At 42.0% G+C, this 27,862-nt stretch overlaps 1 protein-coding gene across 14 annotated transcripts in view; it reads right to left on the minus strand.

Annotated features, from left to right (window-relative positions):
* Positions 1-27,862, minus strand: part of FOXP1 (forkhead box P1) — a 695,473-nt gene that overhangs the window by 127,172 nt on the left and 540,439 nt on the right. Inside the window, exon 1 of one of the 14 annotated variants that reach the window (XM_049642710.1) lies at positions 1-27,862. This exon is cut by the window's left edge and continues 19,527 nt beyond it. The exons of the other annotated variants lie outside the window; for them this stretch is intronic. The gene's annotated coding sequence lies outside the window, so the exon portion shown is untranslated. 14 annotated transcript variants of the gene reach the window in all.

Consider the following 27,862-nt stretch of genomic DNA (forward strand, 5'->3'; position numbering starts at 1 on the left):
CTTCCCCCAGCACCTCCCCTACCAGCTTTCCTCTTCTCCTTTCCGTAGAAACAGACGTGGCTGAAGAAATTTCCAAATTAAAACCTGGCAATGGTTTCTACATTCTTGTTTCCTAAACCTATAAATCAAAACTGTCTAAACAGGTCATAAATGTTCCTTGGCGATATAATGGGAAAAGTTCTGATTTATGGTGCCGGTAGAATAATTTTAAATAATTACATAAGAGTTTTGAAAAATGCAATTAACACCTTTAGAAGTTTTCTGAAATGAAAATGTATCTCTGGAGATGACTGTTCCCATACATAAAGATAGCCAGTTAAAAAATAAAAATAAAGCTACAAGATGCAACCGTGTCTGAATGATCCTGTGGAGAAAGGGCACAGGAACGGTTATTTACAATGGGAGTTCAGGAGCAGGACCACACCAGTACGCGTTTTAATGCTGCCACCTTCTCACGCGATAACAGCACAATTAGCACATGTCATTACCAAACATCAAAATTAAATCACCAAATAAACATCTTATTTCTATTCAGCCCCAGCTGATGCCTCTCTCCCTCTGTACTGGTTTGACACATCCTACCACACTGTCCTTTGGAACACTTCAGATCCTCCTACCTGCTCTTGCAAATCTGGCCAATGTTCTTCCCTTCCTCTTTCTCTTCATTTGTGATTCATCTCCTCCTTCAAAATCCAACCTTCCCCAGATGAAGTCACTCCAAACATCCTTCTTTAACTCTAAGTTCCCTGGTACCAAAGAAAAGTCGTATTCTCTCTGAATTTCCCTTTTCAGGCTTACCAAAAAGCAGCGGTTGTTATTTTACACGATGAACTACCTTCTCAAGCTCACTTGGGATAACAACCTGTCTCTTTGTCCTTCACTCGATATTCTTCACTTTGGCCAACACCCTCTCTGAAGCATTTTCAACTCACGAAGTAATACAACCACACGTAACTAAATTTTAAATTAAGGATGCACTTCCTAATGCTACCTGCTATTAATTTTCTTCTTGATTTATCTTGAATGAGAACACTCCACAAAATGGAAGCAAAAATGGACTCTTCTCAGGGTCCTTCCAGATCCGATGGGAATCTGAGGAGTGTTACAACACCCCACCATTCATATGCTGGAATGGTCCAAGGTAGCTCCCAGTTTCTTGAAATCTGCTATACTGACAGGGACGACCCAGGGAGGCTTCTCAGCCACCATCCTGGCCATGAGAACGACGGAAGGAAGTTAGAATCACAGAAACTTTTCTCTGGAATAGATTGAGAGATCATTTTAATCCCACCCCCTCATTTTCCAGATGAGAAAACTCATACCCAAGAAGGAAAAATGTCTTAGCCAAAGGTCAGACATCTAAGCAGTTACTGGCAGAAGCAGCCCTAGAACCCAAAACTTCTGACTCCTAACTAAGCATTCTTTCCATTGTTCCACACCACCTGGCAGGGCAGAGACATGAGGAGCCACAAAAATTAAAGAATCAACCTCCAACACTTGACAATTCTGGTTGTTTTTGGGTTTTTTTTTGGTAGGGGGATACATAAGGAGACCATGGTCTTTCTCTATTTGTTGGAATGAGCAGTGCTTTTTATCGTAACTGCAAACTGTGAATGAAAACTACACTTAATCATCACTCACAAAGGGCACAGGATGTCAAGATTTAACTTCTCTTCTGCTGTCACTTGTCTCAAATCCACGTAGCTCTGCTGAGCCATTAATCTAGAGCTGAGCTGTCCAATAGGGTAGACACTAGCTACCACATATAGCTAGGTAAGTTTATATTAATTACAAGAAAGTAAAATTGAACATTCTCAATCATACTGGCCACCTCTGAGCTGCCCAAAGGCCAGTGTGGCCAATAACTACCACATTGGACATGCAGACATACAACATTTCCACCACTGTAGAAAATTCTATCAGACAGTGCTCAATGTCTAGAACATACCAGTCCACGAAATGGGTAGAGTAAGAAAATCACTACAAGGATGAAACATAAATATGAAGTATAGAGTTTCCAGCAACCAAAGACTTGCAGAAATATCGTAGGCCAAGGATCTCTGGTTTCTGATGAGGACACTAAGTCCTAGGAAATGTATTATACTGTTCTCCCAAGCTTTACAAGCAGTAAGACAAAGAATATGGATTGAATGCCAAGTTGTCCAACTCTCAGGGAAGTCATTTTTTCCATTACACTTGTTGACAGGCTAAACACTAACAATATGGCAGGCCTTACTCTCTTTAAGATGACACGGGGTAAAATGTCTATGTGGCACCCTTCTCTATCTTCTAAAAAGAAAACTGAGGTACAACAATTTGTCCCTTGTTTATTCTGGATCTATGTGATTTTAGTGGAGCCAACTTTATCCAGGGGGAATATGGAGGCAAGCAAATGGCTTCATCCCAGCCTGTTAGCCTATTCCCATCCCCTTGTCCACAGTGACTGGACCAAGTGTAGATTACTCAAGTCATGCAGTCAATTCACAGACTTCTGTTACAATTAATGAGTAAGAGATATATTCTTTTTTCTGCTGGGGTTGATCAATAGTACATATGTGAATCTGGGGCTCTCAGAAGCCATCTTGGCTCAGCAAATGGAGAATCTGACAGAGAATAAAACCAACATAAAAAGAAAGCAGAACAGAAAACAAAGGGAGCTAGACCGAGTCCTGGTGACGTTATATGAGTGCCTGGTCCCAGCTGTGTGTGAGGCCAGGCTAACTGTGGAACTTTCAAGTCCATAGACATCCCCACAACCCATCATTAGCCAGTCTGAGTTGGGTTCTGACATTTACATGTGGAAAGGTTCTGACTAATACAGGTACCTCTTTCCAGAAGGAGATTAGGAAGTAGTTATATTAATACTTCCAATCAACCTTAAAAAGCATACCAAGAGGGAAACACTCAAGTAAAAAGCATACAGTGGCAGTCGTAGATCTTGGTTCATGTGATGCTGTTCTGGAAGGGATTCCCCAAGTCAACCCTAATTACACTCAAACTGTCCCAGCCACGCATCAATCACTAGGTTTCAATTTAACACATGTACATTTTTCTTTTAATCACCCATGTTTACAAGTTTCTTATCAAGATACGCCTGAACCATCACTTTAAACCTAAGTGTCTTCTAGACACAAGCCCTGGGAATTTCTTCAAGATATTTTCACCACCTTAAAAAAAAAATACAAGGAAATACCCCCATGGTCTCATGATGAAAGTAAAATGAAGACTTTTTGGTCTGATGGGATTTCACTCAAAATTCTTTCACCATTTTTCCTTCCTTTTAAACTGATTCCTCACTCATGGGTCTGTTTTTCCCTTTTTTAAAATTTGACATGACAGTTTCTGTGTCTTTGTAGGTCCCATTTGCCAAACTGAGACAATCATACGTTCATGGAGTGTGGCAATAGATGATTTACAAAATACGTTAGGAACCACTGTATTGTAATCTATACATGCCAGGGAAATACATTCTGTCTTCATGGTGGCCCATTTCGAAGTATCCACTGTGTATCCATGATGTTTTAAATCACTCACTGAGACCAGGCCACTTTCATTGGATAGGTTTTTAATGGATTACCTCCCATTAAATAATTTTTTAAAAGGCTTTGTTTTCTCCATTATAAAATTGCTTTTTAAAATTTAAAATCATTGTTTAAATATACAGATTTGGGCATAAAATAAATTGTCTACATCGGTGGCTTGTGTATTTAATTCAATGATCTTGTCCAAATCCACTCATTTCTAGGCTGTTGTACTTTCTCTCCAGCTCATCAACAACTCAGAGCTACTTTTGTTTTTTTTTTTTTTTTCCCTCCCAGTGAGCTTTTCCACTTAAACTCACTAATATTCAGCATTCCAAAATTTCACTTACTGTCTCTTTACTATGAAATTCTAGCCAAAGCTGAGTGCGGTCCTATGGCTCAAGATTCTTACTAATAATGAATATGAATATTAACTTGGTGTTTTAAAGTCATTGTAAACAATTCCATCAAGTTCTGATAACATTATTAGCATCTTCTGTTGGTAAGTACGCGTCTCACGTTGGGTATCTCGGCTGGATGCTTTATGTTCTGGTTTTCATTTGGTCCTTCCCTTAAGCTTGAGAGGGAGGTATCTTCGACAGCCATTTCATAGACACAGGAACAAAAGTGAAAAGGTTAAATGTCTTGTCCAAGGTCAGAGGGCAGGTGAGGATTCAGACATAGTTCTCTATACCTTTAAAGTTTGGGCTAATCCTGATGGTGCTGGCCAACGATTCTTAAATTTGAACTAAAGATATCAGACTGAAATCCTTCGTGATTGCCTTCTCCGTGCATTAAAGTACCGCTTCGTGTCGGCAATTGGCCTCTCGCACATCCCCGGCTCTGGGCAAGAGGCAAAAGAGAAGGCTCTCCCCTCTCTGCACCCCAGCAGTTATAGTTTCCCCACTGAGGGCCGGGGGTTCATTCCATATGAAAGAAATGTGTGTGCCTTGCCTCAAAGAGCATCTTCTGATTCACCCTTATGTGACAACGCAACATACCAGTGTCATTATTATGCAATTTATTAAGAAAAGAGTGTGTGTGTGTGGGGGGGGGGGGACATTTAATAAATGTCATGCTAATTTTATCCTTGGAGAATCTGGAATAGTCGTTTGCTTCTTCCGATCTTCAGTTTCTCTGGCTGGTAGAGAGAGAAGGGCTGCAGTGGCTGGCTAGACAAGCCATCTTCGATTTCCCCAAGTCAGTCACTGAGAGGCAGGGCTGAAATCCCGAGTTCTGTCTTGCTCGACACTCACCAAGGAACGCCTCTCTTCCAGATCATGAGCGACATCTAACGTGACCCTGGGCTGCAAACTTCTGCCCCAGAGCAAAGTCGAAAACCAATTTACGTAGAATTAAAAGCTATTTGCTCGATCCATCTCTTGCTCCCACTCTGGTCTACTTTCAAGTGTAACATATTCAGCGGGAATTACAGGCTACCTCTCCGTCCGGCACTGGGGCATAGAATCTATCTATGCACAACCACGGAGCATAAACATTACAGAGAAATAATGACTTCGGAAGCACCAGGCACCCTACCCAAACACAAGCTACATGTGTGTTCACAGATGGAAACTAACGGCTGTTTACCCTGAAGGCCCCATAAGAAAAATGCAGTCACCTTTACAGTAAAATGCAACTTACTATTCAACATGCAACAAACTGAGATAGAAGAGAGCTGGGAATGAACTCCAGCAGAGAGCTCTTACAGCACCTCGGATTTCTTCGGGAGGTCCAGGCCATTCAGGAACCGTTCAGGGCCCCGAGAGGTGAACTGTACCACTGATCACATCGTAACACCAAGATCGGAAAAGGTTGCAGGCTCAGTTCTTTGTTGGGTGGGTCAGGGAGTAGAGTCTGTGTGACATCACATTGTGTCTCACTCTGGCAGCCTGCTGACTAGTAAAGGCAGAAAGCTCTTGTTGAACTGAACAAAAGAAACAATACAGGCTTTGTATGGCACAAGGTTACGCCATGTAGTAAAGCTAATGGAAACAGGCTTGAGCTGCACCAGAGCTCCTCTGTCCATTTCCCGGATGCAGCAAATAAGGGCACCCATTCCTTGCCAGTGTATTACAAAATGACAACAAAAGCCATCCCAAGTTTCCTGTTGAGAGATGCCAGCAGGCACTGACAAAAGCTTAACAGTGTCTCCCTGAGACTGCCGTGGTTTAGCACTTTGTCAAAACAGGATACTATTTAAATTAAAAATTTACTGATTCAAGTTCAGAAAAACCCTGCTTTGCTGTTTTTATAACCAAATTCGTGGGTGGGGAAACTTTGACCTTTATTTTTTCTTTTTTTTATGGCATCTTATATGGGTCTGAGAAGGTACTATATTTAGCAAGCTAGTTTTGAGAACCAAGGTGTCTAAGCAAGATGACTATCACTTTCTATGAATTACTGTACATGTGAAATCATGGGCTTGTTACATTATGCAAAAGCAACTCAAGTGAAACAAACAAAAATACCTGTTTGCATACATAAATTTTGCAAAAAGCTCTGTGGGGAGAAAAAGGGGAAATACACACAAACTCACCACAGCAAAACACGCTCCCCAAGTGAACCTTGTCCAGTATTTCTTTAAAGAAGAGAATAAGACAGGACTGCAAGACTATGGTCAAGACAGCAAAGCCAACAATCAGAATCAGTATATGGGTGAGCCTCCTTGGCTCGTGGAAAGCACACCCAAGTTTGTCTCTGTCCTAGGGCTTTTCCACCTGCTGTGCCCTTAATCTGAAATATTCTTCTTCCAGATACTTGCAAGACTCAACCCCTCACGTGATCGAGGTCTCTACTTAACAGTCTCGAAGAGGTCTTCCCTGGGCGACCAACTGAACATGAGAATCTCATTACCACTGTCTACATCATTTTCACCAGCTTTGCGTTCTTCGTTGTTTTCATTATCACTGGACATCTGCTGGTTACTTTCTTTTTCCTTACTGGGTTAACATCCCATAAGAATATAACCTCTATGAGTTCCGGGACTCTCTCTGCTTCATCTGCTGTTTACCTGAGGTTCCTGGTAGAGTGTCTAGGTTGACACAGCCACCCAATCGTTTGTCAAATGTTGTGCAGGGAACCTGATGAACATCTCCTCGAGTCTCTGTAAAGGCTTGTTCTACTTTCCACCTGACGACCTAACTGCATAACTGGCCATGGCACACGCAAAATCATCCCAATAATGCCCATGATCTCTGAGACACTAGAGGGGCAGTTGGATAGAACTAATGAGCTACTTATTTGGCCCTAAAATCACTTGCAGATTATCTTCTAAGGTCTCACAACTGTGAGAATAGGCGGCCTCTCAATGTTCACCAGGGAAAGACTGGAGGAAGTCTGGAGAACTTGAGAAAGAAATCTAATTCCTCAAGTATCTTGATGCCTTTAGTCTCTTCTTTCATCAATCTTTCTTTCTTACTAGTCACTGGAAAATCTTTTAATGAGGTGAACAATACTCTTTCACCAACGGCGTTGAACCAACACGGCCCCAGTGCTCAGGGCTCAGGCCACATGCTTGCCTTTAACCTTTTTTTCCGTCCACCACAGCTGAGGGATGTCACATATTACTAGCTGTTATGCTGGGTCACTCATGCAATAACTCTAAATAGGGCTGTTGGGAAGGTTACTGTTGGTGGTACTCGGCCTCTCGGACAGCCCCAAAGATTCCCACCATCTGGTATTCGCGCTTTGTGTAGTCTCCTCCAACACTATGTCAGGGCTGGTCCCTGTGGCCAATAAATATGGCACAAGTTACAGTATGTGATGTCCAAAGCTAGGTCCCGAAGGACTTGGATCAATCTGGGGAAGTCAGCTGCCATGCTGTGACACTCTAAAGCAACCCTAAGCACGAGGAACTGAGGGCTCCGGCCAAAACCACATGCGAGAGCCATCTTGGAAGTGGATCCTCCAGCCTCAGTCAAGCTCCAGTGTCACATTTTAACTGTAATCTCATGGGAGACTAGGAGCCAGACTACCTAGCTAAGCCACTCCCGTACATCTAGCCCACAGAAAATGTGCGAAATAATTAATGTTAACGTCGTTGTTTTAGGACACTAAGTTTGGGGGTAACAGAGTTTCCAGACCTCATAAGGGAAAACCTATATCATCCTTGCCGTAGGGGAATCCTCACTACACAGAGTCCTAGTTAAGAAAGGGGTGTTCCCATTTTCACACTGGCGACCAGCTACAGCAAGACATCAAATCTATCATCAGATGCAGAGACGCAAAGAACCTAGAACTCCCAAGTCCATTGGCTGTAGCTGGCCTGTTACAGAACAGTAAAGCCCTCCCAGGCTCTACCTTGCATCTGTTACTAAAGCTTTTGGCCCCTTAAAAGAGATGTTAGAGCAGACACACGTTGATAACTGAAACAAGTAAGCAGGTTATCTGAAGTCCATGGCAAGGTAGAAAGGGGGAGCATTTCTCAGCTCTACGACTGGCGCTTTACAGGAATGTTGCTTGAGGTACCGAATTTTGGGGGGGGGGGGGCAGGAGGGAAAAGCTGGAAAATGGTATTTTGATGGAAAAATTCCAGACTGTTTAACCTCTGCAAATAACTCCACAAGATGTCAAATATCCTGTGGGCAAATTAAATAGCGTCTAGCCTGGGGACCATTAGCTTGCAGTCTTTATTGGAGAATCAATTTGTGCTTCCCTTGTTCTTCTCCTATCATAAGTAACATAAATCTCGAAATTCCTATTTTCAATGAATTTCACTTCCTAAGTTTCTTTCATATTTTTTGTTGGACAAGCCTATGCTTTTTCACAAACAGCGCTGCCCTCTTTGTACCAAAGTTGTCAGGATGGCTGTTAGAAAACATTTGTCGCTTTTTTCACAAATGCAGTAAATAATGTGCTAATACAGAAGTGAAAGAACGAGTCTTCTGCAGGTGTGAAGAGAACCACCCTTGGGGGAAAAGGGGACAGGGCAATGAAGAGTAACAAATTACTTGGTCCCCAAGGGAAACATGTCAACTTTGACCAGAAGGCTTCATCAAGACAGGGCTTGAAAATCCCTTCTTCCTTCCCAACACATCGAGAGCAAGAAAAGTAGCAATTACAAGGAAATGAGAGCATTCCCTGGTCCTCGCGGTACACGTGTTAACTATAAAGTCAAAGAGAATATAACTGTACAACTTCCTCCTTAGTATGGAGAGGGGAACGGAGAGGGAGTCACAGTGGGGGCAGAATAATCATCACACACCCTGTGTGTTCTTCTCAGCAGGCACAGCTAATTCTGCCATCAGAAGAGAGGTACCCCCTGTAGAGAAGACCTACAGATGTGAACATCAATTCATCAATTCTTTGGCTGAAGAGTCTTCAATTCACCTAGTATATATGGAAGATCGAGAGATGACGATACAACTCTGACCATTCTAAATGTAATTTTCTCTGAAAATGCAGGTAGGAGATGAAAACTGCCATTCTCTGCCCACCTACAGCCATTGAAAATAATCTCAATACTACATAAAATTCCAATTCTTTGGGGGCAGGCCAAGCCTAGGATCGCACAAGTGGTAAGATGCAATCAACTTCACAATGCGTTGATTAGAACAGTGGCTACAAGAGTGAGCAACATTCTAAATGTGATGTATCACCTTATATATCTGACATGGATATATAATTAACATATGTAACCATTTTTAACTGCGTCTTCCAATATAATCTGATGGGTAGATACTTCTATTTTACAGAAGAAATTTAGAAGCAAGCTAACTTGGACATACAACTGATAAATAATAGTTTTTTAATTTGGGTCTATTTCCTTCCACGGTCTTGAAAGCCAAGCTCTACGGTCCACCTCATCAATATCTAGCTTAAGCTAGAGATGAAGGGCAACCACAAGCTTTTCCCTAACCACTCGACATATTCAGTCAATGAACTTCATGCTATTACTATTACTGTTATTAGTCTAAATGGAAATATGATTGTTTTTATCATATTGTTGACCAATAACAAAGACCAATAAAGCTCACACCTGCTTGGCAGGTATGAGAAGCACATGTATGAACAGGATTTGGATGCAGGAAACGAAGTTTAAGGATTTGGCTTTATAAAAGCCAACAGGAAACCAGGGTGTGCCAGTCCTTGCCTTTGAGAGAAACGGAAAGAACAAGGACCCTTGTGGGACCCTAAGAGCAGTATCAATGGAAACTCAAGGTCACATTCCTCCCCCTCAAACTGAGGAAAGGAGGAGGCTGGTCTGTGGGACCAAAGCAAACCTTCGATAGAAGGAAACTTTCAGAGGAAATGATTTAAGCTTTTTTGGTGAGAAGGGTATTTTTCAAATGCCTTTTTGAAGTTCTTATTTCCATCTTAAGTCTACACAAATAAAAATAATCGTCAGTTTTCAAAGGGTCTTGTGGTTCACCGTGGGGGAGGGAATTTGGCTTGGTTTCCGCCAGTGAAGCTTCCAGGTCTTTGGATTTTCTTTTTTTCCTATTTGGAGGAAAAACTTAAGCTCCAAGGGAGAAAAATGGAGACACTAGATGTTCCCAGTGATTACTGGAGAACTGTCCTGACCTGACGGCAATACAGTAAAAGAAGGATGGAGAAAATCTACTACGTGGCAAGGACTCAAGAGAGATACACTTTGGGGCTATATGAAAAAGCCACATTAAAAGAGGTGACTTTTTGATCTTTCATCGGACTACATTCACCAAAATGTTTCAAAAGCCAAAGAAAATTCTCAAATAGCACTGTCCAGCAGAATTTTCTATGATGATGGAAACGTTCTCTATTTGCAATGTCCCAAATGGTAGCCACCGGTCTCATGTGAGGCTATTTAAAGTAAATACAACTTTAAAATTCAATTCTGCAGGCGCATTAGTCACGTTTCAAGTGCCCTGTTCCTTTATGTTCCCGAAGTTCCCTATATTTACATCTGTTAGCACATTTATTCTATTGTATTAATGCCCTCTGTGCAGTTTCAACTTTGACATAAGAACAGTTCTGTACTCCAGGGCTAAGTGGGGTCCAGTTCACAATAGGTATATAAGAAATGTTAATATGGATAAATGAATAAATGGGTAAATGAATGACTCAATCCTCTAAGTTCATATCTATCCCCCGGGGCCTTGCTGTCAGATAGAATCGCTGTATCATTTCAACCAAATTTTAATACCAAATGAGTTCTAGATCTTGATGAAGATAATAATTATATTAATAGAGATCAAAATGAGACTTAGATCTTGTTGGTGATGATTATAATAAAGATCAATCATCTTCTCGTCAAAATGCTGTGGTCTTGGCTTCCAATAACTTCGTTTTCTATCAGTTTCCCTTGAAGCCTTGCTCTGCTTTTTTTCCAACATTAGGTAGAAACAAAACAAACCAAAACCAAAAAAAAAAAAAAGTTTTCTTGTCTTTCCCTTTGTTTCTCTGTAAACTGAGTTAAGTAGCTAGATAGCCAAGCTTTTCCTCCCAAAGATATCCTGAACACCAAACCCAAACAAACTTCCAAGTCTGGAGTCAAATCAAATGTTTTCTGTAAAGGGCCAGGTAGGAAGTAGAATTGACAAAATTAATGAGCATGGCTCTATTTCAAAAACACTTTATTTGTGGACCCTGAAATCTGAATTTTGTGGAATTTTCATGTTTCATGAAATGTGACTCTTCCTTTGATTTTTTTCAACCATTTAAAAATATAAATGGCTTGTGCGTCCTACAGAAACAAGCTGTAGGATTTGGCGCTCAGGTCTATGTTTGCCAAGCTCCGTTCTAAGGCCTGCTGAGAGCTCACATGCTTCATATTCAAGTTAAAGTTCCCAGAGCAATGCAGATATCGTGACACTGATGGAAATTAAACCCTCGTTGTAGACAATGAGATATTCAAGAGCCTTAGAGTCGAGCAGCTCCAGAGGCCAGCTGGGAGCCAAAGCAGGGAATTTGGTGGCCAAGGGGGTTGTGGTGAATGGTGGAGATGAGGGCAATCCTTGTCCACCCACTCTGGTATCACTCATTTCCAGTCTTGTCACCATCAGCTGAGCAGAAAGATGAAGGCTCAGCTGGTCTTGAGATCCTTTTATAAACCAGTTTTGTCCAGACTTCTATTAGTCAAAATCCTGATCTCCGTAAGAGTTTCTGCAAGCCTGTGAATTATGCCTTTGATCTGAGTTACATTATCTTCAATTAAGCATTAATATATTGTGCATGAACTGACACCGTGTCATGCAAAATGGTAAGGCTTCTGGAATACATTTCCAAAGCCAGTATTCTAAATAGAGCTGTGTAGGCAGTGAAATATTTATTTTCAAATTCATCTGTGTACATTTTCAAAATTACTGCTCTCTAAATTTTCTTTGAAATGTCTGACCTGCTGTTCATAAGTCAAAAAATATAATCTCTCTTTTGTGGAACGCCAATTGGTAAATTGTGTTAAAAAAAAAAAAAGTCAGATTGGTTACTTGCTGTTAGATGGTGGATATTCAGGCCTCAAACAGCTAGTGTTACCTTAAAGAAACTGCCCCAAAGGCCCTGTGGACTTCATTGACCAGGCTGCTGTCAGACTGTTTTGCCCTCAACAATTAACAGTCCCCAAATTTCCCCCAAACAGTGGCAGAATGAAGCGGCTTCTATTTGTAAAAAGTGAAGTCAAACATGAATATGGGAATACATACAGGGGTGGAAGAAACCCAGTTCGCCTTTTTGGTTCCATGTTGGTAGATTTTCTTTCTGTATTTTGCAAAAGGAGCAGAGCTGGTATTTGTTTATAGAAAACTGAAAGAAGAAAGGCTCTGGGTAAACACAGACTCCATGTTTTAAATAACATTCGAGTTCCTGAATGAGGTATGCCCTAAACTTCTAGAAACCAGGTGCGACTCTGGCATGTAGGCCAATTTCAACACTTACCTGAAAGGTATCCAAACGACTTTGGTAGGAAATCAAGTTAGTGATCTTGTGACACTTACAGTATTTCCCAATTTGGGCTGCCCTGGAAAGATCATAAAAATTGGCACGTATTGTAAAAATGGAGTCTCCCAGTCCGTTCTAAAGTAGAAGTGCACAACTGCATAGAGACAGGAAGATGAGCGGTGTATTTTAAATCCCCAGAAAGACCTTCAATAGGATACCAGCTGGATTATCCTTTGTCTTCACTTCCTGGACCTCTCTAATGGACCCAAAGGTTAATATGGTGGGTGGCCTACCTATTTGTTCCATAATATTCAGCCTCCTGTCCACTGCTATGCCCTGGGCGAATACCCAAAGGCCAAAGCCAAGAGTCTTGACCAAGGTTTCCTTAACATTTTCTGATGACCACAGATGGCGCACATTGGTTAGATACAGTCAGAGAGTTCACTTCTACTACCCTAGGGGGAGGCTGGGGAAGAGATGAAGTGAAACCACAATGAAAGAGACAATGAGATTTCAAGCTGGCAAAGAACTTAACTGTCACCTTGACAAGTGGTCTTCAACCATGGGAGTGCACGAAAAGCACTCGTGAAGGCTTTGAAACATACCCACGCTTGGGCCCTATCCCAAGATTCTTCTTCAACAGAGTTCAGGAACCTACCTAGGATTTCAAAAAGCTTTGAGACCTAGATCTTGAAGATGATAAAAATTATATTAATTCTGATGTGCCTCCAGGGTTGAGAACCACTGACTAATCTCTGGTAGATAAGAAACCGAGACTTATGGAGGTAAGTCACTTTGTCAAAATCAGACATGCTTGGATTCAAAATGCAAACGATGGAGAAAATCTGCATCGGCGTATGATTGAGCACAGCAGGAGGGCCCCCTGTGGAAGGAGTGCCATTACATCGTAGATTCAAGGGGAGCCATTCACACTGCAGACATCCTACACCTATTTAACTATTGATAAAGTATCTACAGATCTAGAAGACGTTTTTCTGGCAGATGGCAGTGAAGTCCTTTGATGTAATCAAGTCAGACACATGACGAAAGTACTCTGATAGACTGGAGTAAGGGGTCTTGAAAGCACTGCTTTCATCAGTTTCATACAAGTATGTGGCATGGTCTAGCAAAGGCCCTGGCAGCCAAGTCTGTTTCCCTGCATCCCCCGAATTACTAGTTTTACCCTCACGTGTATCGCACTGCGTAGACAGATGTCAGACTAAGACGAGATAAAAGAAGATAAACTGGGTGTTGGGGGGGACCACAGTGCAAGGTAGAGAAAGATGCCCCTTCCTCCAAGTAGATGCACGTCCAGGTGCACGTCAGGCACAAAGCTTCCTAAACGATGGCGAGACTGCAGTCCTTGCTAGACGCTTCATCCAGGCAACTTTGTTCAATGAGCAAACTGCAAGATCTTATCTGGTCATCTAAAGCAGAGGTCGGCAAATTACAGCCCACATCTAGTCCACCACCTGTGTCTGTAGAGCCCTTGAGCTAAGAATTGTTTTTATATTCCTAAAGAGTTGAAAAAAAATTCAAAAGAAGAATGTTTCATGGCATGTGAAAATTTCACGAAATTCACATTTCACCGTCCACACAAATTTCTATTGGAATAGAGCATGCCCATTATTTAGGTCTTGTCTATGGCTGCTTTTGCAGAGTAAACATTGCCAAAGAAACAGGATGGCCCGCAGAGCCACAAATATTCACGATTTAGACCTTACAGAAGAAGTTGGCTGACCCCTGGTCTAAAGGAAGAAAAGAGTTAACTTTTTTTTTTTTTACATTTATTTATTTTTGAGAGACAGAGAGAGACAGAGTGTGAGCAGGAGAGGGGCAGAGAGAGAGGGAAACACAGCATCCGAAGCAGGCTCCGAGCTGTCAGCACAGAGCCTGACGCAGGGCTCAAGCCCACAAACTGTGAGATCATGACCTGAGCCGAAGTCGGACGCTTAACCAACTGAGCCACCCAGGCACCCCAAAAAGAGTTAACTCTTAAGCCAAATTCCTTTTGTACATTTAAAGAAAAGTTCCAAGCAAACATGGCAGGTGAAATAGTCTCTTTATATGTACAAACTTGAAACTGAGACGACAGAGGAAGGTCAAGTTCATTACCTAGCCACCTTGACAGTACCTTTAAATGTCATCAATCAGTATGTGCCTTGCAGGACTTGGAGGGGCTCATTATAAATTATAGCACACGGGCCCCTGACACGATCCAGGGATTGCAACAGGACTCCGGTGACGTAATGTGATAAAGGAGATTTCTCTGCACAGCTCTGTATGGCACAGAGCTGGAGAATTTCCAAGAAATTTAATTTCCAGAGTGCCACCTTTGACTATTCAAGATAATTCTACCCAAGGCACCAGGCATGCTTGAAGAAAACTTTATCTTTTCTGGAAATGCTTGTCACTGGGTGTCGTCCTCGAAAATATAAATTTGCAGCTATGTTTTTTTTCAACAAGACAGACTAAATCCAGGATGCAGATTTTCCAACGAGACTCTTTTTAAACATCTGTTGGTAGGCTGCATTTAACATTAGTTGTTTGAGCAACGCACAGTTTGATTAGACTGTCTGAAACCAAGCCAAAGTCTGCAAAATAATAGCTCAATTAAATTGTGTTTTGCTTTCATTTGTCTTAGATTTTCCTGAGTGTGAGGGAGTTGCAAATAATCAAGTAAACCAATTCCTTTCAAAATGAGAGATTTCGGTGGATTTTCTATCTTCCCTCCAAGTTCTTGTAATAATCTGTTCCATCTTCGCTATGCTTCACTGAACTTAATCTTGACAAACACATTTCTGTACTTTGCCTTTGGTCTCCTTTAATTGTCTATACTTATGAATTAAAGCTCTATGTCATTAATATTATACCTTAAACAGATTAGAGAATATACAAAGGCAAGCACAGAGCATTAGGGTGGTCAAACAGCAATGCAGGAGTTTTCTGATTCTTCCTCTACGCTTGGCAAGATTCATGTCATCGACCCCGTGAAAGATTTTTGGACAGGAATGACACCGGATTCTTTGAATGCTGTGTTTCCACTCTTGAAACGTTCCTCGAGATTCGTGAATCGAAGACCAGCCTGCAGCCTTAGCCACTAAAGCAGCATCAATTTTCCTTTCTTCTTGGCTTACGTATTTCACGATCTCATTCGTTCATTTATCACCCACTCATTCACTAATTCATGAATGAGAGCGACATCTATGGATTGCCGACTTGGGCCAGGCAGGGTGCAGAAAGCCACGGTTTCAGCGTTTCAGATTAGGAAGTAATGCCTTGGCCATTAAGAAGACCTAGCATTAATTCATATAAAAATTCTGAGACGACAAGGACAAAAGAAAGACCAGGATGGGAATATCAGAACAGCATGACCCTCATTTATGCCAACAGTGACACGCCAAGGAAAATCAAGCTCCATCAGGATAATGTTATTTATAGCAGTAGCAGGCATAATGGCAGCAGGTGACATTTATTAGGTGCCTAATTCATCGTGTGCCAGGCACTGTTCTAGGCTGTTACACGAGGTAACCCAGCTAATTTTCTTAACAGCTTCGTAGGAGAGACATTCTGATCATCCCTACTTTGCAGATGAGGAGCCCGAGGTCTTCCCATAAAATATGGTGAACCGCACGTGCCACACTGGTGAGCTAGAAGCACAGGGGCAGGCCCTGTTAGCTCCTACAACATATACCTGAATGGCAGCCGGTATCAAGTGGATTAAGATAAAATTTGGAGAATTTACTATGTGCCTGGCATGGTGCAAGCACTTTTCATGCGTTAATCATTTCATGTGCACAGTCACATGAGGTGGGTAAGGTCATTAGCTACATTCTCTAGATGAGAAAACAGAGAGGTTAAGTTACTTTTCCAAGGTCACACAGTGGTTAAGGGTATAGCGCTAGGACTTAAACCTGGCAGCCTCACATCAGAGATTGTGCTATTAATCAAGATGTGCCCCCTCTCACCGTGTTCTGAACCACAAATCTCTGAAATTCTCACCCACCCTGCCAAGTTTGCATGGTGAGCCGGTATAGGAGACCCTGTGTCTTTAAAGGCAAATTGCACCTTATTTGTGACCATGCACTGGCACAGTTGCAGGATAAGAATACAATATTCTCGGTCTCAGATAAGCGTATAGGGAATACCACAAAGTACGTGTTTAATTTTAGGTATATATGTGAATAGTTACCGCTGGATCTATCCACTTTCCCAGGAAAAAATGATCCTAAGTACCTCTCTACTTGGGTATGGGATCAAAACACTACGTCAGTCAAGTCCACACCAAGCTGGGCAGGTAGAAGGTACACCTATCACCACTCCCAGTGGTGGTGCCATGGCAGACATGCCTAATCAATCGTGCTGATCCAGCAGATGCATCTTAATTCTAGCATCCTTCAAACAGCATTCTAGGTAGGACCGCTCTGTATCTGGATCAGACGAAACCTCTTTGTGTGGCTGAGACTCTTAATTCTGTGTCCAGAACAGGTAACGATTCCTCTATGCTATCAAATAACTAATCAGAAATAATTTGACCAATGTCTTATGAAATGTGCCTCCATTAGGTCTGATGAAGCAGCTCTTCTGTGTGCAAAGGAATGCCTTGGCTGCGGATCCTACATCCAGAAAAGATCACAAGGAACCCACTAGGCTGCAGCAATAGATAGCAACGAAAAAGAAGCATGGGACAACATAGCAGAGAATTTAGATCTGGGAAAACATATCACATGGCTTTTAGTTTCCTTTTGAAGAAAACAGAGATATAATTCTCTTGGAATTAAATTCAAAACACAATTTAATCACCAGGGCCTTCTGTCTAAATGGTAGGCGATAGAACAAGCAATATTTACAATCTGGATTTGGGGGACTCCGACATGTTATCAAACGGACTGGACATATATTCATACCTCCGGACAAAGGGAATCATGGTTCTGAATTTCCCTTTTCCCCCCTCCCCAGCAAGAAGACTACAACCTTCTTCTCAGGACATCTAATTTAATCCAAACCTAGAATACTAAGAAACTAGAGGAAGGCAGCAGATTTTACACTTGGTATGGTAGATAAGAGAGGGCCACTGAAAGGTGTTGAATAGGGGAGTGACACAGCATTTACGATGAATAGGAAATAGGCAGGAAGCACAGGAGATGCTCTGAGGGGTCAGAGGAAGCATGTGCCAACTGAAGGCCTGACCTGTGGAACAAGGTAGAAGCAGGGGAAACATGGAGAAAGGAATGGACACAAGATACTGAGTGGAAGGAAAAATGGCAGTTCTGATGACAGATAATGTGGTAGGGATGAAGGAAATTAATAAGTCAATGATGACTCATGACTCTGACTAATAGAGTCTGGTGACAAAAGTGATCAGTTGCATTAGAGCTAATTGCAAGTGCTGTCATGGTGAGCAGAGAGCCACAGACAGACAGGAGGGGTATCAACAGGCATGGACTCACGGGTGCAAAGTCACCAGGACAGCCAAAGCGAATGGATACACTACTGGAGAAGATCAAAGGAAATGAACTTGGGGGAACGTATGAACTTCTCTTCTGGAAGAGGACTGGGAGACAGAAGGAAAACAGTCTGGGGACCCCGGGTGGGGTGGGGGTTGGAGTACTGCACTGATGAAGTCTGAAAGAAAGCAGTTGCCAGAAATCTGAGTTAGCCAAAGGTTGACTTAGCCACGAGGAAATCAGACAGGTTGAAGGATGGTGGCAATGGGGACATGGCCACTGAATTTAGTGACAATACACTTCAAGAAAATGATGAAGGGGGGGAAAAAAAAGCCAGATACTCAGGGGAGGGGAGGAAGGAAAATGGCTGGTATAAAAAAAACCAAACTGAAGCAGCAGGCAGAAGATTCAGGTCATAAAAGCTTGGTAAGCAAAAGGAGCTAGGGAGGGTAGCTGGGAAGGATCGAGTCATCTAAAGTTTTTGAACAACCCATTTAAAATCCACATTCTACCATGAACACCGATAAATGCCGGGCTCTGTCTGCTTGAATGTTTACCAAATCTTCTCAATGGGATGTAACATAAAAGGACAAGGGCTGGCATTCTTTGCCCAATTGTGCCCTGGCAGCTTTCGATTCTACTACTTAAGTAGTTAAAAATCTGTTCTTTTGATGAAGGGGGAAAGGTTATGAATAGAAGGGAGCAGGCCCAGACCCTTTAGAAATGACTGGTGCTCAGTCTCCATAATTTACTGGGCAGTAATTTCAAACTCAAACAATCCCAACAGCAGGGCGGCTAAAGTCCACCCCAAGTTCAAAATGGGATATGTTCTCTTTAAAATTTTGAGAGCGACTAAATATGACAACCATCTGATGTATGAAAATTATTCACAACCAAAAACAGACAGTCTGGAAATAGCCGGGATGACTTCATTTAGACAGAATTACCCGAATCTGTTTCTAATATACACAGTACACATAATAAATTTTTACAATATGACAAGGAAAACAAACTTAATAAAAGTTCCCGATCTTTTGTTACACAAGCATGCTATATCCACGCTATGTTTATAATAGTTTGCTCATGATATCACAGCTCGGTAACAAAGGCCCAAGCAATACAAAAACAGTTACTAGGCATGACATCAACTCACAACTACCGTAATTACATCGGTACACAAATTTCCCAAACTGTACATTTTCCAAACTGCTTCTCAATTTCAACGGCTGCCTTTAGACAATTACTTGCAGAGTTGTCTGCAGACTTTGAGTAATACCCGCCTTTCTTCTCTCTTTCCCAAGCGTCATTTCCCTTTAGAAAGTGCATATTTCAATTACAAGCACTATTTTTCAAATATGCCCATAAACATATGTCCAAATTAGGAGACAGTGTGGTCTAGTGGTTAGTGACAAGCGTGAGGCATCAGCAACTCCGATTCCGTTCCTTTCGCTGTCCCTGTCTGCCGGGCCCAGCAGCAGCTCAGTGAGAGTCGGCAGAATGGAACGGGTAAGAGCACAGAGATGCTTGAGCCAAACTATTTGGGCTAGAGCCCCAGCTCTGCCACTCGTTGGCTGTGTGGCCCTGGGCAAGTTAACTTCTCTGCCCGCCCCTCCGACACTCCCTCATCTGTAAGATGGGAATAATAGTAGCACTGATCCCCATACGGTTGTTGCAAGTAGTTGGCTCCTAGAAAGTATAATTTTACGTGCCTGCTCCTTAATATTACTATTCCATTTCTGGGACTCAGTTTCCTGTTGGAAGACTTGGCTTAAATGATTACGACCCATCGCATGAACTGTGTCAACTTTCTAATGTGAGGATAAGGACTTCATCTTGGTCGTGTTACCTGGATATCGTGAGGTGCCACGAATAATGCTGGAACGAATGAATTAAATCCATAGGTTCTGTAATGCCCAATAGCTACAGAGGTGAAAATATTATTCTGTAGAAATTGGTTTTTCATCCTATTTCTCTAATGGCTTGCTTTCATGTTCCCGCAGCTAATGTTGATAAATACCTCCCAACCAATTGAAATAATAAGCATAGGGAAAAAAAGATATTGCCTTGTGATTTCAGAAGCATATTTCTCCAAGGACCAAACTTTCCGAGCCCATCCCATATTCACGACCTCTGTCTCCACTGTGTGGCACGGTCAGTCGGCTTTCCCGACCGGGCAGGGCGCCAGGGCAGGGCGACTACCCCCATCGTCACTGCTGGTCTGTGGTGCTCACACCAAATGCTGTTATTCTAGGCTTCAGGAAATTTTCTAACCACTGGACAGGGTCCAATGCTGTGTGCTAATGAGTTTCAGATTGGAAGACTTCACTGTGCATGTGTCACAAAAGTGCCACGGTTTAGGGGGGGCAGGGAAGGAAAGACACACACAAAAAGAGAAGAAAAAACAGTAGTTAAAAAATGCTGGCTACTCAAATTGACAGGGAACATGACCTCTGCACTTCATCAGAAATTCCTGCAGACTTACCAAATAAAGGAGTTTGCTTTTATCACACACTGTGAGACTCATATGGAAAAATGGAAAACACTACATCACTTGACCTCGGCGTGCCCCCTTTCAACCACAGACGAATATTGTGTACAAAAATTCTAAATCAACTTAAGATGTTCAAAAACAAAAAAAAAGCTTTAATTTTTTTGCATTCGACTTGATGATGACTATTTTGGTTTTTGAGCTTTCGCTCAGAAGGTTCACAAAGGAAACGGAGTCGTAATTCCAGGAAGAGCATTTTATCACTCTGGGAATAATAATGTGGTGGCCACCGCCAGGTAGGCACATCCCTGTCTCTACTTCCCTGTGGCCCTGAAGAAAATAACAAGCAAGTCTCATTTACCCAGGTTTGAAAGTCACCCCAGACCGAATCATGATTATTTGCTTACATTAACAGAGCATTAAAACCAATTTTAAACAACTTGAGGAAACAATAGCCATCTTTTCTTGGTGATTCACTTCTCTGGGAAGCTTTTTCTCCCTTCATGGAAACCCACAGGCTTGATATCAAGATTTCTCATTATGCTATCACAGTCTATCAAAGAAGAATCCCTTCTTGGGGGAGTCTAACTCCCAGGACTTCTTTTGAATAATGAGATTACGTTTAAAAAAAAAAAAAAATTTTTTTTTTTTTTTTTTGGCCACACTTAGTATTGGCGACTTTAAAAATCCAAGCCTTTCACATCCTCCAACTGTCACCAACATTTTTTCAGACGATGTCAATAAAATTGATTGCTTGCAGTTCTGAATTCTGCTCTGCACATGGAAACAATATAATTTGTTTTAAAGTATTTTCGATGGGGGCGGAAGGAGAAACTGAACCTCAGCAAGCCTATCCACAACACTGGGGTGGGGTAAGAGAACAAACCAGAAGCACTGTAAATGGTCTGAATATTATGGTCTGCTGGAAACTTTGACAAAAATTCCTGATGTATAAACCCTTAAACCTTGCTGTTGTGCTGACTGATATGTCTTCCTGTCAGACATGAATGATGTTTCTGGAACATTAATACGTTCATTAAATTCTAACTCCCTGTACTTAAAATATTCTGTACTTTGGCTCAGAGGCATCTTGACAGCTTTGTTGTAATCATATATGTGAGGCCCCCAGACTACACAGTTGTTGAGATGCCTCATACCTACAGCCAATCTGTTGCTTTTACAAGTTTAATCTAGGTATTAAGGAGCCGATTGTGGAACCATGTCGATTCGACATCTTCAACTCAGTTGTATATCATAGAAACCACTATGGGTGGTGACAGGCTCCCATGATGCCCAGCAACCATGCATACCTCTAACTCCCTAATCTGTAATACTACAAAATACGGCTCGCTCGCTCTCTCTCTCTCTCTTTTTTTTTTCCTTTTTCCAAAGCACAAGTGGACGACCAGCAAGGGTCCAACAGTGTTATTCCTAATTACCTTTTTTTTCACTCTTGATCCTGTGGCTCTCATAATTAGTTACCTGGGGCTGCAATCCAATTTGAAGTGATGACAAGAAAGTGATCCATGAAAAAGTAATAAGTTAAATCCAATTTCAGCCTTCCTCTAATTAAATGCACATGGAACTAATGAGTCCAACCCTAGCATTTCAGTGATAATGGTAATTAGCGAGGTGGGAGTCGCTCTCTTTTTCAACACTGGAGGTGTAAACCACAAGGTAAAATGGTAGGAGCACTCTTAATTACATGTGTCATTTTGTTAGCAATTTACACATTTGTGACCAGTCAAGTATGTTTTTTTCCCTGTCCCTCCCCACCTCCTAGCCCCAGCAATGATTGTAACGTACCATTCCACGTTCCAACACAGGGAAGCTCCGAAGAGCACTTCAGACTTGAGAAGGACAAATAACTTTTCTTTGCTGTCGCTCACCACTGGGACGCACACGCAGACAAGGCGACAATTAAGGATAATTACACAGACCTTAGTCCTCTTAACTGAAATCCAGATATTTACAGTGGAATAGGATTTTGTTGGTTTGGTTTCATTTTTGCTTACAATATGGAAAATCTAATAATTTGCTTATTTGTGGCAAACAGGGCACTCAGTAGATGCTGAGGAAATATACACGGGAGGGGCAGCTATAATGAACTTCCTGACAGCATACGGGTTGTCTGTGGTCCCCCCCAAAAACCTGGCTTCCCATTCTGGTGCTATACCTGTCTGTGTGCTCTGCAGCAAGTCAGGGAACTTCTGTAAGTTTTACTTTTCTGCATCCACAGCACAGGTAAATGACATTCCTATACCACAGGGTAGCCATGGGGATGGTCCCACATTCAGCACTTGACTAAATGTTAATTATCTTTGCATACAGTGACATATGCATATGGTAACAAAGATATGCTTACATTTAAAATATGAGCATAGCACTTGAATTTTAATGCTTAGATACATGTAAGATGACCATGTAACTAAATGCCCAAACTGGGATACTTTCAAAGAGTGACAATTTTTATAAATAGAGCCAGGCAACAGGCATAGACTAGGGATATCCTGGAAAGGCTGGGACATGGGATCATCCTATACACTGCAGCTGAAATGGCAAAAATGAGCCAATTGATTATATTACAACTCCAATCAGAAACTCAGAGATAAGGACCAGACATACTATTTTATTAAAAAAGTTTTTACACACTTATTTTTGAGAGACAGAGAGACAGAACATGAGCGGGGAAGGGGCAGAAAGAGAGAGACACACAGAATCAGTAGCAGGGTCCGGGCTCTGAGCTGTCAGCACAGAGCCCAACGCGGGGCTCAAACCCACGAACCGTGAGATCATGACCCGAGTTGAAGTTGGACACTCAACCGACTGAGCCACCTAGGCACCCCAAAGCATACTATTTTAGAAAAAAAAAATCTGAAATTAAGAGTACTTGACCAGGGCCACAGGATGGCCTTGAGGTTCAGGAAACCCTTACAAGAGGATACAAAATTCTGTGTGCCTGTGCATTTTTCTCAAGGGAGGGGTCACTGCCTCTATCGTACTTTTAATGGTGTGTATAATCCGAAAGACTTAATAACCATTTTTAAAGCATCATTTCTACTTTATTGATTCTTACCAAGATTTATTTTTCAGGGTTTTGGGAGTCTCCAAAGTCGTGTGATTAACAATGACAACTGACAAGGCATCCAAATTTCACCACTTCCCCTCAATTTCATGTCGGGGATGCCAATTCTAGACAATGTTAACTCTAGACATTTAAAACAATTTTTTTTGCCTCCTCCTGAATTATATCCACTTTACTAATTCAGTGCGCAGGGCTATTTTTTAAGGGTCAGTATTTCAAAAACCATTCCATTTCACTATCTACAACATAAAACTGTAGTTTCCTTTAAAGGTTTCCTTTTACCCATTTATTCCTTAGCGAATAACGTGGAAATGATATGAGGTACTAAGATTATATGTGGCATTAATGCAAAGCAAAAATGCTGCCTAAAGCACGTTTTATATAACTGCAAATAAAAAGGCTAAAAAAAACACCTGCTGCATCTTGTATTTTAACCTCCTCTACCTCAAGCAGGAGTCCTCACTATACTCCTGAGCCTCCAACCGGATGACACGGCTGTACTTCCCAGTGGATTTCACTACCTTTCCTTCCAGTGAAATGGCCTCCTGGATGAGGGGCTCCTACACGATGTCACCTTGGAAGGGGGGAGGACAGGCACGAGGGGAACGTCTCAGATGACTGGTTTCAAGTTCAAATTCTTTATAGACGGCCTGAAACTGTGGTCAGCTTTCCGCTGTAAGCAACACACAAGGTTTACTTTCTTTCCTAACTTTAATGCTGCCAGAATACACATGTACTTTTACTTTCTTAGGAGAAAATGTGTCATTTGATTTCCTTCCAGTTTATGTACTCGTGCCAACAACTAAAATGCTTAAAGAACCAAAATGAATTACTACCCAGAAACGGTGGTCAAAGTTCCAAAATTCGATCAATAAAATTGCTCATCTACTCACAAATTAATCTTCAGCCAGTAAAGTTGCACGTTTTCGAGGTTATGAGCACACCTGCATCATTAAGCGTTTACTTCATTTGTTCAAGCAATCTTCAGAAGCATGTAAATATTTATAAAAGCAAGTCTACTATTTTTACCCACATAGAATTTTCTTTTTTCTGTAGCAAAACCTTGTTAATTCTTTGACAACTCCTAAGCATCCTGAGGGCAGGGTCTGTACCCTTGACGGTTTCGTGCGATGCCCTATGTGTGGAGGCTGATCCAGAAATGCTCACCAAATCACATCTAATAGATCCAGATCATCCTCATCCTGAATTTACCACGGGGCCAATTTTCAATTTTCATTTGTGTCATTCATTAAAAAAAAAAAAAATTGCAAGGCAGCTCAAGAGGCTAGGCTGACCAAGGGGCTATTTAGGTTACCAAGTAGAGTGTTTTTTAAGAACATCAAAAGCAGAATCTATACCAATTAATGCCTTGATTATACAAACCACACGTCACCCAAGAATGTGGCCAGCTCAGATTTAGTTCTGTACGTGTAGCTGGAGAGAGCGTCTTCCTGAAATTAGTCCAAATTGCTGATGTTTGACTACATTTTGTGATCTCTATCGAGTAACCACTTAGAGCCTCCTCTAACTTTCCATTCTCTTTTGTTTGTTATCATCAGCCTGGGAAACTGGAGAGCACTGCCAAACATAAAGCAGAGAAGTGTGAGATATGCCTAAAATATAAGTCACAGTATATTTGGGGATTTGGGTTTCTTTTTTTTTTTTCTTTCCCCTCAAGCAATCAGTAGATCAAATTCTTCTCCCCTGTCAAGGCTTCCTCTATGCGGAAGATCTGAAATTTGCGAAAATAGGTCTCTCAGTGTGGTTACGAAGGGTACGAACAACAGAAATGAACCCTGTTAAGATTTGTGATGGGATTTCCCTTTCATTTCAGAGCCACACTGGATGGGGTGCCCCAGCGAGGGCATGGCATGGCAAGGTATCTCTCTGAAGGTTATTCCTTCCGTGAATCACCGAGTCTATATACGTATTTTTATAAGGAGGTAATATACCATGTGACCTAGGTTAGTAATTTCTCCTTTCTGTTTGTAGAAGGTCAGCCAACCTAATAAAGCCTGGTGGATTTGCATGACCCTACCAGGCAGCTGACAAGACGTAGTCTATGATGCACGCGCACGCACACACACATTCACACGCGCGCACAGCCAACCCACTGTTTTTTTTCCCAATCAACTCTTAAAGCTGGTCTAAATTCTATGCTTGTCAACTCTCCCACAGAGGGGTAGGAAGGGACTCAAAACATCTTATTTAGCAAAACCAGCATTCAAGATGGCCCCCTCGCCCCACACTTTTTATACAGACTGAAGTGCTCAGCAGAATGTGTTAGGTTGGTTTTGACACTGTCTTTGCCAAGAAAAATGAAGCTCTCTGTATCATACTCTTCTGGTGGCTGAAAACCTTATAACGGGCAAGAAAAAGAGCCCTCAAAAGGAAATCCCCTGAAACTTTACTTCATATATTTAGCCCTAAAGCAACTTCGTTCATCTTGGAAAAGAAGTTACCTAAAAATGCCATATGTCTTTAAAAAGCAAGTATGAGGGAATATAAGTCTAGTATAAAAAAAATTACAAATGATCTTCAATCCTGAAGAGCAGTGCATCAGGCAGACTGTGTATGTGTGTACTTTTTAAAATTATCCCTAACCAAAGCTCTACTACGTACAAGATTCCCACCTCCCCGCAATAATATATTGTCATTTTTCCAATGCACTTGAGGTCTGATAAATTCAAGAGGACTAACAGTATTTTTAAGGCTGTTAGAGCTCCAAGAGGGAGGCCAAAAGAATGGACAGTCATTTGAATCACTGAGTGACAGGCTGGGCCAGCTCCCTGTATACATTAATAAATTAGAATTTTAATTGTGTCTCTGTCTGCAGGAGATGCCCCAGCACTTTAATATGTACCAACAATTGGCTATGTTCTGGAATCTGCAATGTGGCCTCCGCGGCTGACCTCTGAAACACAATTCCCAGTCTGACTACGGAAACTGTTCAGTTTGATCCTTTCAACTTATTTGAATCCTGACAAATAAGCTCACAGCTGAAAGGTCAACACAGTCATATTTCATCCTCCAGAGCTGTTCTTAAGACATCTGCACAACAAAGCACTTCTTACAGCACCTGACATGGGACCTCAACGGCACTGCACCTCATTAAAAATATCCCCAGCATTCACACACGCGGAAAGGCCTATGGATCAGTGATGATGGTTTACCAAATCACTAACTGTTTTTGAAAGTGTTAGTCAACAGTGCACATTGTCATCCAACTGTTCCCCGTAAAGTGCTACTCTATGTGCTCTAGGCAGTGACGCTTTCCCAAGTAGATGTAGAGGCAGGGCTTGTTCCCCAACGTCGGTCAGATCTTTGCAGGATCATTGGGGAAGTGTGGTCACTTGGTTCTGACCTGAGAGAAGTCAACACAAGCTAGGATTTGGGTTGACCCCGTGATCAATGTCGCTGGGGCCAAATTCCACCCAGCAGCTACCATTTACAAATTCCGTCCCAAAATGTCCAGGGTGAGAAGTTCCTTTTACTTCCCGTTTCGAGCACGTCCCACTCCCAGCTGTACGAGTAGCTGAACCACAGAGAACCTGGCAGTGCCCTGTCTTGGATGTGAGCATGAACACCCTCTGTCGAATTTTTTGGAAATATCTGTCACAGTTTCCAGCTCCAAGTCGAAAATTCAAAGCAGATTTTTACGAGCCCGCTCCTACCCTGTACTACGGCTCTGCCCTCAATGGGCCTGAAACGAGAAGTTGCTAAACCAGTCTTTTTTGAAATCTTTACACACAAATTGCTTGCCAGTTTTTATGGACGATCCAGAAAACATCCACTAAAGAACAGTGTACATTATACTGGTTACTAGGTATATTAAAAGTGCCGTATCTTCATCAGTCCTACTAACAGGTACTTGACTCCATGACACTTTGGGACAAACGATTCTGTGCTGTGGGCGATCTTTCCTTGGAGTACAGGACCAGTTAAGTAGCATCCCTGGCCTCTACCTACTCGAGGTCAGGAGCACCATGCCCCCATGGGACAATAAAAACAACTGTCCCCATGGGACAGTTTTATTGTCCCCATGGGACAATAAAAAAAAGGACATTGCCCTTCATCCCCCTGGTGGGTAAAATCACACCCAGTTAAAAACCAGTGCGCTAACATTACACGTACGTGTGCTGCATTTCTACCCCCATCATGAGACAATGAGGTGACCTACCTCGAGTACTAGGAACTGCTCCTTGGTGCTACCTGCTGCCTATTAAGCAACCCACACTTGTAACTACTCATCCTCTTACTACATCATCTCATTAGGAGACGCTCCTCCCAGCAACTGCGCTTTTGGTTAAATAGACATTTTTTCCGAAATGTCATACTCTGCTGGTAAACTAAGAATGCACCTTCTGCACAAGAGTTTCGTACGTGATCTGCAACTCCCAACACAATCCGCTTCTGAATTGTTTGTCAGCTCTCCCAAAGTGTATCGTGTCATTTTTTTTTTTTT

Source organism: Panthera uncia, chromosome A2 (genome assembly GCF_023721935.1).
Source record: "Panthera uncia isolate 11264 chromosome A2, Puncia_PCG_1.0, whole genome shotgun sequence".
Classification (NCBI taxonomy): Eukaryota; Metazoa; Chordata; class Mammalia; order Carnivora; family Felidae; genus Panthera; species Panthera uncia.